Genomic DNA, 14,552 nt, shown 5'->3' on the forward strand with positions numbered 1-14,552 from the left:
ACGCCTACACAAGACATTTTGTCACCCAAGCCAACCCTTGAAAAGGCTGCTTTGCAGAGCAAAAACAAGAAGAATGGTGCGTTTTGCAGCCGCCGCCCACTGCAATGAATCTGAATAACTCCTCCTTTAGGGCGCAAGCAACTCCCCTCCCCCTTGCAGTCTTTCCAATTCACGATACAAAAAGACGGACAGGACAGGTTGCCTGACTTTCCGTCACTGCCACCCTTTGCCATCCTTACCCGTAGAAAGCCCTTTCATCATCCCCAAACCCTAATCTTTTCCCTTTCCTTCCCAGCCCCCAAACCCTGCCCTCTGTACCTTTCTCACCACCCGCTTCCCTTCTCCTGTCATCCCCCTACCACCCGGGAAAAAAAGAGATTGCCCCCTCCTTCCACTAGCCCACCCTCCCACCCAAAGAACAACTTCTTCTGCGCAGCTTGTTTTCTAGGCAGCAGCGCTATTGTGATGTCATCGGGGGGCATTGTGACAAGCCGCCAGTGTTCCGTCTCTTCATGTTGTGCACTGTTCAAACCGAAAATACATCAACAGGCAGGCTACAGAAAAGCTTACTAACAAAGGTTAGAGAGGGGCTTTCTCAGAGGGCTTTTTACAGTTTGTCTATTCCCAATTAGCCGGTTTAGTATACTTAATGAAAGTACTAATTCTTTCATAGGCCGCCCATTCTTAGTATTTGACGTTCAGGTAACAACAGGTAACTTTATTTGGAGTGGAAGCAGAGAGATAACACCAGATGCCAATTGTAGATCCTCTCACACCTGTGGTCACTGCAGCATCTGACTCCACTTTGTCCAAAAGGGATCTATTCCATTCAATTACACATGATCTAGATTAGACTGACAACAAGATACTGCACGGGACATAGCAGAGTTGGTGAAGTTGAGTGGTGATGAGTTTGCTATTTGGATGAATAAAGCAAGTAAAAAGTGTGTTAGATAAAAATTCATTTCAATTCGCTAATCGGGCTAATATGAATCAGGTGAATCGAGTTCTGCTTTTGGAAACTGGGTTAAGAAGGGGTGCACCGTTCCTGGAGGTACTGCAATACCAGGTCAATGCGTGGAGTGGACAGAGCAAGCTCTTTTTCCATCTCCCTGTTCTAAAAATCCATTTAATATATGGTCCCCAGATAGGGGACGTATCAGATATTAAACTGATAAGAACAGATACTACACTTGATCTTAGCCAAAAGGCCGAGAAGCGATAACCAGAATTGGTTTGGGCCTCGAGTGGCACCCTGGCCTATGCCGGACACATCTTAGGGAGAGAGAGCGAGAGGGAGACAAACCCACGCCTACACAAGACATTTTGTCACCCAAGCCAACCCTTGAAAAGGCTGCTTTGCAGAGCAAAAACAAGAAGAATGGTGCGTTTTGCAGCCGCCGCCCACTGCAATGAATCTGAATAACTCCTCCTTTAGGGCGCAAGCAACTCCCCTCCCCCTTGCAGTCTTTCCAATTCACGATACAAAAAGACGGACAGGACAGGTTGCCTGACTTTCCGTCACTGCCACCCTTTGCCATCCTTACCCGTAGAAAGCCCTTTCATCATCCCCAAACCCTAATCTTTTCCCTTTCCTTCCCAGCCCCCAAACCCTGCCCTCTGTACCTTTCTCACCACCCGCTTCCCTTCTCCTGTCATCCCCCTACCACCCGGGAAAAAAAGAGATTGCCCCCTCCTTCCACTAGCCCACCCTCCCACCCAAAGAACAACTTCTTCTGCGCAGCTTGTTTTCTAGGCAGCAGCGCTATTGTGATGTCATCGGGGGGCATTGTGACAAGCCGCCAGTGTTCCGTCTCTTCATGTTGTGCACTGTTCAAACCGAAAATACATCAACAGGCAGGCTACAGAAAAGCTTACTAACAAAGGTTAGAGAGGGGCTTTCTCAGAGGGCTTTTTACAGTTTGTCTATTCCCAATTAGCCGGTTTAGTATACTTAATGAAAGTACTAATTCTTTCATAGGCCGCCCATTCTTAGTATTTGACGTTCAGGTAACAACAGGTAACTTTATTTGGAGTGGAAGCAGAGAGATAACACCAGATGCCAATTGTAGATCCTCTCACACCTGTGGTCACTGCAGCATCTGACTCCACTTTGTCCAAAAGGGATCTATTCCATTCAATTACACATGATCTAGATTAGACTGACAACAAGATACTGCACGGGACATAGCAGAGTTGGTGAAGTTGAGTGGTGATGAGTTTGCTATTTGGATGAATAAAGCAAGTAAAAAGTGTGTTAGATAAAAATTCATTTCAATTCGCTAATCGGGCTAATATGAATCAGGTGAATCGAGTTCTGCTTTTGGAAACTGGGTTAAGAAGGGGTGCACCGTTCCTGGAGGTTCTGCAATACCAGGTCAATGCGTGGAGTGGACAGAGCAAGCTCTTTTTCCATCTCCCTGTTCTAAAAATCCATTTAATATATGGTCCCCAGATAGGGGACGTATCAGATATTAAACTGATAAGAACAGATACTACACTTGATCTTAGCCAAAAGGCCGAGAAGCGATAACCAGAATTGGTTTGGGCCTCGAGTGGCACCCTGGCCTATGCCGGACACATCTTAGGGAGAGAGAGCGAGAGGGAGACAAACCCACGCCTACACAAGACATTTTGTCACCCAAGCCAACCCTTGAAAAGGCTGCTTTGCAGAGCAAAAACAAGAAGAATGGTGCGTTTTGCAGCCGCCGCCCACTGCAATGAATCTGAATAACTCCTCCTTTAGGGCGCAAGCAACTCCCCTCCCCCTTGCAGTCTTTCCAATTCACGATACAAAAAGACGGACAGGACAGGTTGCCTGACTTTCCGTCACTGCCACCCTTTGCCATCCTTACCCGTAGAAAGCCCTTTCATCATCCCCAAACCCTAATCTTTTCCCTTTCCTTCCCAGCCCCCAAACCCTGCCCTCTGTACCTTTCTCACCACCCGCTTCCCTTCTCCTGTCATCCCCCTACCACCCGGGAAAAAAAGAGATTGCCCCCTCCTTCCACTAGCCCACCCTCCCACCCAAAGAACAACTTCTTCTGCGCAGCTTGTTTTCTAGGCAGCAGCGCTATTGTGATGTCATCGGGGGGCATTGTGACAAGCCGCCAGTGTTCCGTCTCTTCATGTTGTGCACTGTTCAAACCGAAAATACATCAACAGGCAGGCTACAGAAAAGCTTACTAACAAAGGTTAGAGAGGGGCTTTCTCAGAGGGCTTTTTACAGTTTGTCTATTCCCAATTAGCCGGTTTAGTATACTTAATGAAAGTACTAATTCTTTCATAGGCCGCCCATTCTTAGTATTTGACGTTCAGGTAACAACAGGTAACTTTATTTGGAGTGGAAGCAGAGAGATAACACCAGATGCCAATTGTAGATCCTCTCACACCTGTGGTCACTGCAGCATCTGACTCCACTTTGTCCAAAAGGGATCTATTCCATTCAATTACACATGATCTAGATTAGACTGACAACAAGATACTGCACGGGACATAGCAGAGTTGGTGAAGTTGAGTGGTGATGAGTTTGCTATTTGGATGAATAAAGCAAGTAAAAAGTGTGTTAGATAAAAATTAATTTCAATTCGCTAATCGGGCTAATATGAATCAGGTGAATCGAGTTCTGCTTTTGGAAACTGGGTTAAGAAGGGGTGCACCGTTCCTGGAGGTACTGCAATACCAGGTCAATGCGTGGAGTGGACAGAGCAAGCTCTTTTTCCATCTCCCTGTTCTAAAAATCCATTTAATATATGGTCCCCAGATAGGGGACGTATCAGATATTAAACTGATAAGAACAGATACTACACTTGATCTTAGCCAAAAGGCCGAGAAGCGATAACCAGAATTGGTTTGGGCCTCGAGTGGCACCCTGGCCTATGCCGGACACATCTTAGGGAGAGAGAGCGAGAGGGAGACAAACCCACGCCTACACAAGACATTTTGTCACCCAAGCCAACCCTTGAAAAGGCTGCTTTGCAGAGCAAAAACAAGAAGAATGGTGCGTTTTGCAGCCGCCGCCCACTGCAATGAATCTGAATAACTCCTCCTTTAGGGCGCAAGCAACTCCCCTCCCCCTTGCAGTCTTTCCAATTCACGATACAAAAAGACGGACAGGACAGGTTGCCTGACTTTCCGTCACTGCCACCCTTTGCCATCCTTACCCGTAGAAAGCCCTTTCATCATCCCCAAACCCTAATCTTTTCCCTTTCCTTCCCAGCCCCCAAACCCTGCCCTCTGTACCTTTCTCACCACCCGCTTCCCTTCTCCTGTCATCCCCCTACCACCCGGGAAAAAAAGAGATTGCCCCCTCCTTCCACTAGCCCACCCTCCCACCCAAAGAACAACTTCTTCTGCGCAGCTTGTTTTCTAGGCAGCAGCGCTATTGTGATGTCATCGGGGGGCATTGTGACAAGCCGCCAGTGTTCCGTCTCTTCATGTTGTGCACTGTTCAAACCGAAAATACATCAACAGGCAGGCTACAGAAAAGCTTACTAACAAAGGTTAGAGAGGGGCTTTCTCAGAGGGCTTTTTACAGTTTGTCTATTCCCAATTAGCCGGTTTAGTATACTTAATGAAAGTACTAATTCTTTCATAGGCCGCCCATTCTTAGTATTTGACGTTCAGGTAACAACAGGTAACTTTATTTGGAGTGGAAGCAGAGAGATAACACCAGATGCCAATTGTAGATCCTCTCACACCTGTGGTCACTGCAGCATCTGACTCCACTTTGTCCAAAAGGGATCTATTCCATTCAATTACACATGATCTAGATTAGACTGACAACAAGATACTGCACGGGACATAGCAGAGTTGGTGAAGTTGAGTGGTGATGAGTTTGCTATTTGGATGAATAAAGCAAGTAAAAAGTGTGTTAGATAAAAATTCATTTCAATTCGCTAATCGGGCTAATATGAATCAGGTGAATCGAGTTCTGCTTTTGGAAACTGGGTTAAGAAGGGGTGCACCGTTCCTGGAGGTACTGCAATACCAGGTCAATGCGTGGAGTGGACAGAGCAAGCTCTTTTTCCATCTCCCTGTTCTAAAAATCCATTTAATATATGGTCCCCAGATAGGGGACGTATCAGATATTAAACTGATAAGAACAGATACTACACTTGATCTTAGCCAAAAGGCCGAGAAGCGATAACCAGAATTGGTTTGGGCCTCGAGTGGCACCCTGGCCTATGCCGGACACATCTTAGGGAGAGAGAGCGAGAGGGAGACAAACCCACGCCTACACAAGACATTTTGTCACCCAAGCCAACCCTTGAAAAGGCTGCTTTGCAGAGCAAAAACAAGAAGAATGGTGCGTTTTGCAGCCGCCGCCCACTGCAATGAATCTGAATAACTCCTCCTTTAGGGCGCAAGCAACTCCCCTCCCCCTTGCAGTCTTTCCAATTCACGATACAAAAAGACGGACAGGACAGGTTGCCTGACTTTCCGTCACTGCCACCCTTTGCCATCCTTACCCGTAGAAAGCCCTTTCATCATCCCCAAACCCTAATCTTTTCCCTTTCCTTCCCAGCCCCCAAACCCTGCCCTCTGTACCTTTCTCACCACCCGCTTCCCTTCTCCTGTCATCCCCCTACCACCCGGGAAAAAAAGAGATTGCCCCCTCCTTCCACTAGCCCACCCTCCCACCCAAAGAACAACTTCTTCTGCGCAGCTTGTTTTCTAGGCAGCAGCGCTATTGTGATGTCATCGGGGGGCATTGTGACAAGCCGCCAGTGTTCCGTCTCTTCATGTTGTGCACTGTTCAAACCGAAAATACATCAACAGGCAGGCTACAGAAAAGCTTACTAACAAAGGTTAGAGAGGGGCTTTCTCAGAGGGCTTTTTACAGTTTGTCTATTCCCAATTAGCCGGTTTAGTATACTTAATGAAAGTACTAATTCTTTCATAGGCCGCCCATTCTTAGTATTTGACGTTCAGGTAACAACAGGTAACTTTATTTGGAGTGGAAGCAGAGAGATAACACCAGATGCCAATTGTAGATCCTCTCACACCTGTGGTCACTGCAGCATCTGACTCCACTTTGTCCAAAAGGGATCTATTCCATTCAATTACACATGATCTAGATTAGACTGACAACAAGATACTGCACGGGACATAGCAGAGTTGGTGAAGTTGAGTGGTGATGAGTTTGCTATTTGGATGAATAAAGCAAGTAAAAAGTGTGTTAGATAAAAATTCATTTCAATTCGCTAATCGGGCTAATATGAATCAGGTGAATCGAGTTCTGCTTTTGGAAACTGGGTTAAGAAGGGGTGCACCGTTCCTGGAGGTACTGCAATACCAGGTCAATGCGTGGAGTGGACAGAGCAAGCTCTTTTTCCATCTCCCTGTTCTAAAAATCCATTTAATATATGGTCCCCAGATAGGGGACGTATCAGATATTAAACTGATAAGAACAGATACTACACTTGATCTTAGCCAAAAGGCCGAGAAGCGATAACCAGAATTGGTTTGGGCCTCGAGTGGCACCCTGGCCTATGCCGGACACATCTTAGGGAGAGAGAGCGAGAGGGAGACAAACCCACGCCTACACAAGACATTTTGTCACCCAAGCCAACCCTTGAAAAGGCTGCTTTGCAGAGCAAAAACAAGAAGAATGGTGCGTTTTGCAGCCGCCGCCCACTGCAATGAATCTGAATAACTCCTCCTTTAGGGCGCAAGCAACTCCCCTCCCCCTTGCAGTCTTTCCAATTCACGATACAAAAAGACGGACAGGACAGGTTGCCTGACTTTCCGTCACTGCCACCCTTTGCCATCCTTACCCGTAGAAAGCCCTTTCATCATCCCCAAACCCTAATCTTTTCCCTTTCCTTCCCAGCCCCCAAACCCTGCCCTCTGTACCTTTCTCACCACCCGCTTCCCTTCTCCTGTCATCCCCCTACCACCCGGGAAAAAAAGAGATTGCCCCCTCCTTCCACTAGCCCACCCTCCCACCCAAAGAACAACTTCTTCTGCGCAGCTTGTTTTCTAGGCAGCAGCGCTATTGTGATGTCATCGGGGGGCATTGTGACAAGCCGCCAGTGTTCCGTCTCTTCATGTTGTGCACTGTTCAAACCGAAAATACATCAACAGGCAGGCTACAGAAAAGCTTACTAACAAAGGTTAGAGAGGGGCTTTCTCAGAGGGCTTTTTACAGTTTGTCTATTCCCAATTAGCCGGTTTAGTATACTTAATGAAAGTACTAATTCTTTCATAGGCCGCCCATTCTTAGTATTTGACGTTCAGGTAACAACAGGTAACTTTATTTGGAGTGGAAGCAGAGAGATAACACCAGATGCCAATTGTAGATCCTCTCACACCTGTGGTCACTGCAGCATCTGACTCCACTTTGTCCAAAAGGGATCTATTCCATTCAATTACACATGATCTAGATTAGACTGACAACAAGATACTGCACGGGACATAGCAGAGTTGGTGAAGTTGAGTGGTGATGAGTTTGCTATTTGGATGAATAAAGCAAGTAAAAAGTGTGTTAGATAAAAATTCATTTCAATTCGCTAATCGGGCTAATATGAATCAGGTGAATCGAGTTCTGCTTTTGGAAACTGGGTTAAGAAGGGGTGCACCGTTCCTGGAGGTACTGCAATACCAGGTGAATGCGTGGAGTGGACAGAGCAAGCTCTTTTTCCATCTCCCTGTTCTAAAAATCCATTTAATATATGGTCCCCAGATAGGGGACGTATCAGATATTAAACTGATAAGAACAGATTTTTGATTTAATGAAGCTTTCCAAAGCACCGCAAAAAATGCATGACCAAAGTCACACCAAAAACAGTGCAAAGGCTAGGATTCGTGTGGACCCCTCCGTGAGGAGAGGGTCCCCAAAAATCAACCCCGTCCCTCCGAGCCAGAAGGCCACAGCAAGGGTCAGGGATCTTCGGTGCTCCCCCATGCCGAAGCCTGGTTGAGCCTTGTCGTTGCTCCCAGCGTCCACCCAGGCATCTTACCCAAGTGGAGTAGAGAGCTACTAGTTGTTGGTTTCGCAGCCGAAACTGCCCGGACCGTCAACCGGAGTTGGTTTCTCAGCCCAAGGCTAACCGGACCTCCAACCGGGTGTTGGTTTCTCAGCCGAAGCTGACCCGGACCTCCAACCGGGTGTTGGTTTCTCAGCCGAAGCTGACCCGGACCTCCAACCGGGTGTTGGTTTCTCAGCCGAAGCTGACCCGGACCTCCAACCGGGTGTTGGTTTCTCAGCCAAAGCTGACCCAGACCTCCAACCGGGTGTTGGTTTCTCAGCCCAAAGCTGAACGGACCTCCGACCATGATTATAAAAATTTCCCTTCCTAGCCAGAAGGCCGGGATAGAGCAATATGCTCAGAAAGTATGAAAAGGCAAGGTACGGTGTGCTACAGAGCCCAAGGCTCGCCGGGGTCCCAAGCCAGCAAGCTCAGACTCACTCCAGGGTCGTCAATCCTGGGGCACATTGCACCATAGCCCCCACACTTACTCAGTCTAATAGCCTCGATCCTGGTAGGGCCATGGTTTCCTCTAGATGGATATACTATCCTCCCAAAGTACTAACAAGCGCAACCTTCCAGTGTGCATTGCATCATTGTACTAAGGTGGCCGGAGCCTTAAACCACCTTTTCGAACGATACTACACTTGATCTTAGCCAAAAGGCCGAGAAGCGATAACCAGAATTGGTTTGGGCCTCGAGTGGCACCCTGGCCTATGCCGGACACATCTTAGGGAGAGAGAGCGAGAGGGAGACAAACCCACGCCTACACAAGACATTTTGTCACCCAAGCCAACCCTTGAAAAGGCTGCTTTGCAGAGCAAAAACAAGAAGAATGGTGCGTTTTGCAGCCGCCGCCCACTGCAATGAATCTGAATAACTCCTCCTTTAGGGCGCAAGCAACTCCCCTCCCCCTTGCAGTCTTTCCAATTCACGATACAAAAAGACGGACAGGACAGGTTGCCTGACTTTCCGTCACTGCCACCCTTTGCCATCCTTACCCGTAGAAAGCCCTTTCATCATCCCCAAACCCTAATCTTTTCCCTTTCCTTCCCAGCCCCCAAACCCTGCCCTCTGTACCTTTCTCACCACCCGCTTCCCTTCTCCTGTCATCCCCCTACCACCCGGGAAAAAAAGAGATTGCCCCCTCCTTCCACTAGCCCACCCTCCCACCCAAAGAACAACTTCTTCTGCGCAGCTTGTTTTCTAGGCAGCAGCGCTATTGTGATGTCATCGGGGGGCATTGTGACAAGCCGCCAGTGTTCCGTCTCTTCATGTTGTGCACTGTTCAAACCGAAAATACATCAACAGGCAGGCTACAGAAAAGCTTACTAACAAAGGTTAGAGAGGGGCTTTCTCAGAGGGCTTTTTACAGTTTGTCTATTCCCAATTAGCCGGTTTAGTATACTTAATGAAAGTACTAATTCTTTCATAGGCCGCCCATTCTTAGTATTTGACGTTCAGGTAACAACAGGTAACTTTATTTGGAGTGGAAGCAGAGAGATAACACCAGATGCCAATTGTAGATCCTCTCACACCTGTGGTCACTGCAGCATCTGACTCCACTTTGTCCAAAAGGGATCTATTCCATTCAATTACACATGATCTAGATTAGACTGACAACAAGATACTGCACGGGACATAGCAGAGTTGGTGAAGTTGAGTGGTGATGAGTTTGCTATTTGGATGAATAAAGCAAGTAAAAAGTGTGTTAGATAAAAATTCATTTCAATTCGCTAATCGGGCTAATATGAATCAGGTGAATCGAGTTCTGCTTTTGGAAACTGGGTTAAGAAGGGGTGCACCGTTCCTGGAGGTACTGCAATACCAGGTCAATGCGTGGAGTGGACAGAGCAAGCTCTTTTTCCATCTCCCTGTTCTAAAAATCCATTTAATATATGGTCCCCAGATAGGGGACGTATCAGATATTAAACTGATAAGAACAGATACTACACTTGATCTTAGCCAAAAGGCCGAGAAGCGATAACCAGAATTGGTTTGGGCCTCGAGTGGCACCCTGGCCTATGCCGGACACATCTTAGGGAGAGAGAGCGAGAGGGAGACAAACCCACGCCTACACAAGACATTTTGTCACCCAAGCCAACCCTTGAAAAGGCTGCTTTGCAGAGCAAAAACAAGAAGAATGGTGCGTTTTGCAGCCGCCGCCCACTGCAATGAATCTGAATAACTCCTCCTTTAGGGCGCAAGCAACTCCCCTCCCCCTTGCAGTCTTTCCAATTCACGATACAAAAAGACGGACAGGACAGGTTGCCTGACTTTCCGTCACTGCCACCCTTTGCCATCCTTACCCGTAGAAAGCCCTTTCATCATCCCCAAACCCTAATCTTTTCCCTTTCCTTCCCAGCCCCCAAACCCTGCCCTCTGTACCTTTCTCACCACCCGCTTCCCTTCTCCTGTCATCCCCCTACCACCCGGGAAAAAAAGAGATTGCCCCCTCCTTCCACTAGCCCACCCTCCCACCCAAAGAACAACTTCTTCTGCGCAGCTTGTTTTCTAGGCAGCAGCGCTATTGTGATGTCATCGGGGGGCATTGTGACAAGCCGCCAGTGTTCCGTCTCTTCATGTTGTGCACTGTTCAAACCGAAAATACATCAACAGGCAGGCTACAGAAAAGCTTACTAACAAAGGTTAGAGAGGGGCTTTCTCAGAGGGCTTTTTACAGTTTGTCTATTCCCAATTAGCCGGTTTAGTATACTTAATGAAAGTACTAATTCTTTCATAGGCCGCCCATTCTTAGTATTTGACGTTCAGGTAACAACAGGTAACTTTATTTGGAGTGGAAGCAGAGAGATAACACCAGATGCCAATTGTAGATCCTCTCACACCTGTGGTCACTGCAGCATCTGACTCCACTTTGTCCAAAAGGGATCTATTCCATTCAATTACACATGATCTAGATTAGACTGACAACAAGATACTGCACGGGACATAGCAGAGTTGGTGAAGTTGAGTGGTGATGAGTTTGCTATTTGGATGAATAAAGCAAGTAAAAAGTGTGTTAGATAAAAATTCATTTCAATTCGCTAATCGGGCTAATATGAATCAGGTGAATCGAGTTCTGCTTTTGGAAACTGGGTTAAGAAGGGGTGCACCGTTCCTGGAGGTACTGCAATACCAGGTCAATGCGTGGAGTGGACAGAGCAAGCTCTTTTTCCATCTCCCTGTTCTAAAAATCCATTTAATATATGGTCCCCAGATAGGGGACGTATCAGATATTAAACTGATAAGAACAGATACTACACTTGATCTTAGCCAAAAGGCCGAGAAGCGATAACCAGAATTGGTTTGGGCCTCGAGTGGCACCCTGGCCTATGCCGGACACATCTTAGGGAGAGAGAGCGAGAGGGAGACAAACCCACGCCTACACAAGACATTTTGTCACCCAAGCCAACCCTTGAAAAGGCTGCTTTGCAGAGCAAAAACAAGAAGAATGGTGCGTTTTGCAGCCGCCGCCCACTGCAATGAATCTGAATAACTCCTCCTTTAGGGCGCAAGCAACTCCCCTCCCCCTTGCAGTCTTTCCAATTCACGATACAAAAAGACGGACAGGACAGGTTGCCTGACTTTCCGTCACTGCCACCCTTTGCCATCCTTACCCGTAGAAAGCCCTTTCATCATCCCCAAACCCTAATCTTTTCCCTTTCCTTCCCAGCCCCCAAACCCTGCCCTCTGTACCTTTCTCACCACCCGCTTCCCTTCTCCTGTCATCCCCCTACCACCCGGGAAAAAAAGAGATTGCCCCCTCCTTCCACTAGCCCACCCTCCCACCCAAAGAACAACTTCTTCTGCGCAGCTTGTTTTCTAGGCAGCAGCGCTATTGTGATGTCATCGGGGGGCATTGTGACAAGCCGCCAGTGTTCCGTCTCTTCATGTTGTGCACTGTTCAAACCGAAAATACATCAACAGGCAGGCTACAGAAAAGCTTACTAACAAAGGTTAGAGAGGGGCTTTCTCAGAGGGCTTTTTACAGTTTGTCTATTCCCAATTAGCCGGTTTAGTATACTTAATGAAAGTACTAATTCTTTCATAGGCCGCCCATTCTTAGTATTTGACGTTCAGGTAACAACAGGTAACTTTATTTGGAGTGGAAGCAGAGAGATAACACCAGATGCCAATTGTAGATCCTCTCACACCTGTGGTCACTGCAGCATCTGACTCCACTTTGTCCAAAAGGGATCTATTCCATTCAATTACACATGATCTAGATTAGACTGACAACAAGATACTGCACGGGACATAGCAGAGTTGGTGAAGTTGAGTGGTGATGAGTTTGCTATTTGGATGAATAAAGCAAGTAAAAAGTGTGTTAGATAAAAATTCATTTCAATTCGCTAATCGGGCTAATATGAATCAGGTGAATCGAGTTCTGCTTTTGGAAACTGGGTTAAGAAGGGGTGCACCGTTCCTGGAGGTACTGCAATACCAGGTCAATGCGTGGAGTGGACAGAGCAAGCTCTTTTTCCATCTCCCTGTTCTAAAAATCCATTTAATATATGGTCCCCAGATAGGGGACGTATCAGATATTAAACTGATAAGAACAGATACTACACTTGATCTTAGCCAAAAGGCCGAGAAGCGATAACCAGAATTGGTTTGGGCCTCGAGTGGCACCCTGGCCTATGCCGGACACATCTTAGGGAGAGAGAGCGAGAGGGAGACAAACCCACGCCTACACAAGACATTTTGTCACCCAAGCCAACCCTTGAAAAGGCTGCTTTGCAGAGCAAAAACAAGAAGAATGGTGCGTTTTGCAGCCGCCGCCCACTGCAATGAATCTGAATAACTCCTCCTTTAGGGCGCAAGCAACTCCCCTCCCCCTTGCAGTCTTTCCAATTCACGATACAAAAAGACGGACAGGACAGGTTGCCTGACTTTCCGTCACTGCCACCCTTTGCCATCCTTACCCGTAGAAAGCCCTTTCATCATCCCCAAACCCTAATCTTTTCCCTTTCCTTCCCAGCCCCCAAACCCTGCCCTCTGTACCTTTCTCACCACCCGCTTCCCTTCTCCTGTCATCCCCCTACCACCCGGGAAAAAAAGAGATTGCCCCCTCCTTCCACTAGCCCACCCTCCCACCCAAAGAACAACTTCTTCTGCGCAGCTTGTTTTCTAGGCAGCAGCGCTATTGTGATGTCATCGGGGGGCATTGTGACAAGCCGCCAGTGTTCCGTCTCTTCATGTTGTGCACTGTTCAAACCGAAAATACATCAACAGGCAGGCTACAGAAAAGCTTACTAACAAAGGTTAGAGAGGGGCTTTCTCAGAGGGCTTTTTACAGTTTGTCTATTCCCAATTAGCCGGTTTAGTATACTTAATGAAAGTACTAATTCTTTCATAGGCCGCCCATTCTTAGTATTTGACGTTCAGGTAACAACAGGTAACTTTATTTGGAGTGGAAGCAGAGAGATAACACCAGATGCCAATTGTAGATCCTCTCACACCTGTGGTCACTGCAGCATTTGACTCCACTTTGTCCAAAAGGGATCTATTCCATTCAATTACACATGATCTAGATTAGACTGACAACAAGATACTGCACGGGACATAGCAGAGTTGGTGAAGTTGAGTGGTGATGAGTTTGCTATTTGGATGAATAAAGCAAGTAAAAAGTGTGTTAGATAAAAATTCATTTCAATTCGCTAATCGGGCTAATATGAATCAGGTGAATCGAGTTCTGCTTTTGGAAACTGGGTTAAGAAGGGGTGCACCGTTCCTGGAGGTACTGCAATACCAGGTCAATGCGTGGAGTGGACAGAGCAAGCTCTTTTTCCATCTCCCTGTTCTAAAAATCCATTTAATATATGGTCCCCAGATAGGGGACGTATCAGATATTAAACTGATAAGAACAGATACTACACTTGATCTTAGCCAAAAGGCCGAGAAGCGATAACCAGAATTGGTTTGGGCCTCGAGTGGCACCCTGGCCTATGCCGGACACATCTTAGGGAGAGAGAGCGAGAGGGAGACAAACCCACGCCTACACAAGACATTTTGTCACCCAAGCCAACCCTTGAAAAGGCTGCTTTGCAGAGCAAAAACAAGAAGAATGGTGCGTTTTGCAGCCGCCGCCCACTGCAATGAATCTGAATAACTCCTCCTTTAGGGCGCAAGCAACTCCCCTCCCCCTTGCAGTCTTTCCAATTCACGATACAAAAAGACGGACAGGACAGGTTGCCTGACTTTCCGTCACTGCCACCCTTTGCCATCCTTACCCGTAGAAAGCCCTTTCATCATCCCCAAACCCTAATCTTTTCCCTTTCCTTCCCAGCCCCCAAACCCTGCCCTCTGTACCTTTCTCACCACCCGCTTCCCTTCTCCTGTCATCCCCCTACCACCCGGGAAAAAAAGAGATTGCCCCCTCCTTCCACTAGCCCACCCTCCCACCCAAAGAACAACTTCTTCTGCGCAGCTTGTTTTCTAGGCAGCAGCGCTATTGTGATGTCATCGGGGGGCATTGTGACAAGCCGCCAGTGTTCCGTCTCTTCATGTTGTGCACTGTTCAAACCGAAAATACATCAACAGGCAGGCTACAGAAAAGCTTACTAACAAAGGTTAGAG

General features: G+C 47.4%; 10 non-coding genes and 1 pseudogene across 10 annotated transcripts; all 11 read right to left on the reverse strand.

The window, feature by feature from the left end:
• Positions 1–1,032: 1,032 nt before the first annotated feature.
• On the reverse strand, positions 1,033–1,223 carry LOC142271763 (U2 spliceosomal RNA). The gene has a single exon (XR_012736760.1). It is a non-coding gene; the product is annotated as a U2 spliceosomal RNA (small nuclear RNA).
• Positions 1,224–2,340: 1,117 nt separating this feature from the next.
• On the reverse strand, positions 2,341–2,531 carry LOC142271752 (U2 spliceosomal RNA). The gene has a single exon (XR_012736752.1). It is a non-coding gene; the product is annotated as a U2 spliceosomal RNA (small nuclear RNA).
• A 1,117-nt stretch (positions 2,532–3,648) lies between these two features.
• LOC142271764 (U2 spliceosomal RNA) lies at positions 3,649–3,839 on the reverse strand. The gene has a single exon (XR_012736761.1). It is a non-coding gene; the product is annotated as a U2 spliceosomal RNA (small nuclear RNA).
• Positions 3,840–4,956: 1,117 nt separating this feature from the next.
• LOC142271765 (U2 spliceosomal RNA) lies at positions 4,957–5,147 on the reverse strand. Its single transcript, XR_012736762.1, has one exon. It is a non-coding gene; the product is annotated as a U2 spliceosomal RNA (small nuclear RNA).
• A 1,117-nt stretch (positions 5,148–6,264) lies between these two features.
• Positions 6,265–6,455, reverse strand: LOC142271766 (U2 spliceosomal RNA). The gene has a single exon (XR_012736763.1). It is a non-coding gene; the product is annotated as a U2 spliceosomal RNA (small nuclear RNA).
• Positions 6,456–7,572: 1,117 nt separating this feature from the next.
• Positions 7,573–7,765, reverse strand: LOC142271757 (U2 spliceosomal RNA). The gene has a single exon (XR_012736757.1). It is a non-coding gene; the product is annotated as a U2 spliceosomal RNA (small nuclear RNA).
• A 743-nt stretch (positions 7,766–8,508) lies between these two features.
• On the reverse strand, positions 8,509–8,650 carry LOC142271759 (U2 spliceosomal RNA; annotated as a pseudogene).
• A 1,117-nt stretch (positions 8,651–9,767) lies between these two features.
• Positions 9,768–9,958, reverse strand: LOC142271767 (U2 spliceosomal RNA). Its single transcript, XR_012736764.1, has one exon. It is a non-coding gene; the product is annotated as a U2 spliceosomal RNA (small nuclear RNA).
• Positions 9,959–11,075: 1,117 nt separating this feature from the next.
• LOC142271768 (U2 spliceosomal RNA) lies at positions 11,076–11,266 on the reverse strand. Its single transcript, XR_012736765.1, has one exon. It is a non-coding gene; the product is annotated as a U2 spliceosomal RNA (small nuclear RNA).
• A 1,117-nt stretch (positions 11,267–12,383) lies between these two features.
• LOC142271769 (U2 spliceosomal RNA) lies at positions 12,384–12,574 on the reverse strand. Its single transcript, XR_012736766.1, has one exon. It is a non-coding gene; the product is annotated as a U2 spliceosomal RNA (small nuclear RNA).
• Positions 12,575–13,691: 1,117 nt separating this feature from the next.
• On the reverse strand, positions 13,692–13,882 carry LOC142271772 (U2 spliceosomal RNA). The gene has a single exon (XR_012736768.1). It is a non-coding gene; the product is annotated as a U2 spliceosomal RNA (small nuclear RNA).
• Between the last annotated feature and the right edge of the window lie 670 nt (positions 13,883–14,552).

The sequence above is a fragment of the Anomaloglossus baeobatrachus genome, unplaced genomic scaffold (genome assembly GCF_048569485.1).
Source record: "Anomaloglossus baeobatrachus isolate aAnoBae1 unplaced genomic scaffold, aAnoBae1.hap1 Scaffold_3390, whole genome shotgun sequence".
Classification (NCBI taxonomy): Eukaryota; Metazoa; Chordata; class Amphibia; order Anura; family Aromobatidae; genus Anomaloglossus; species Anomaloglossus baeobatrachus.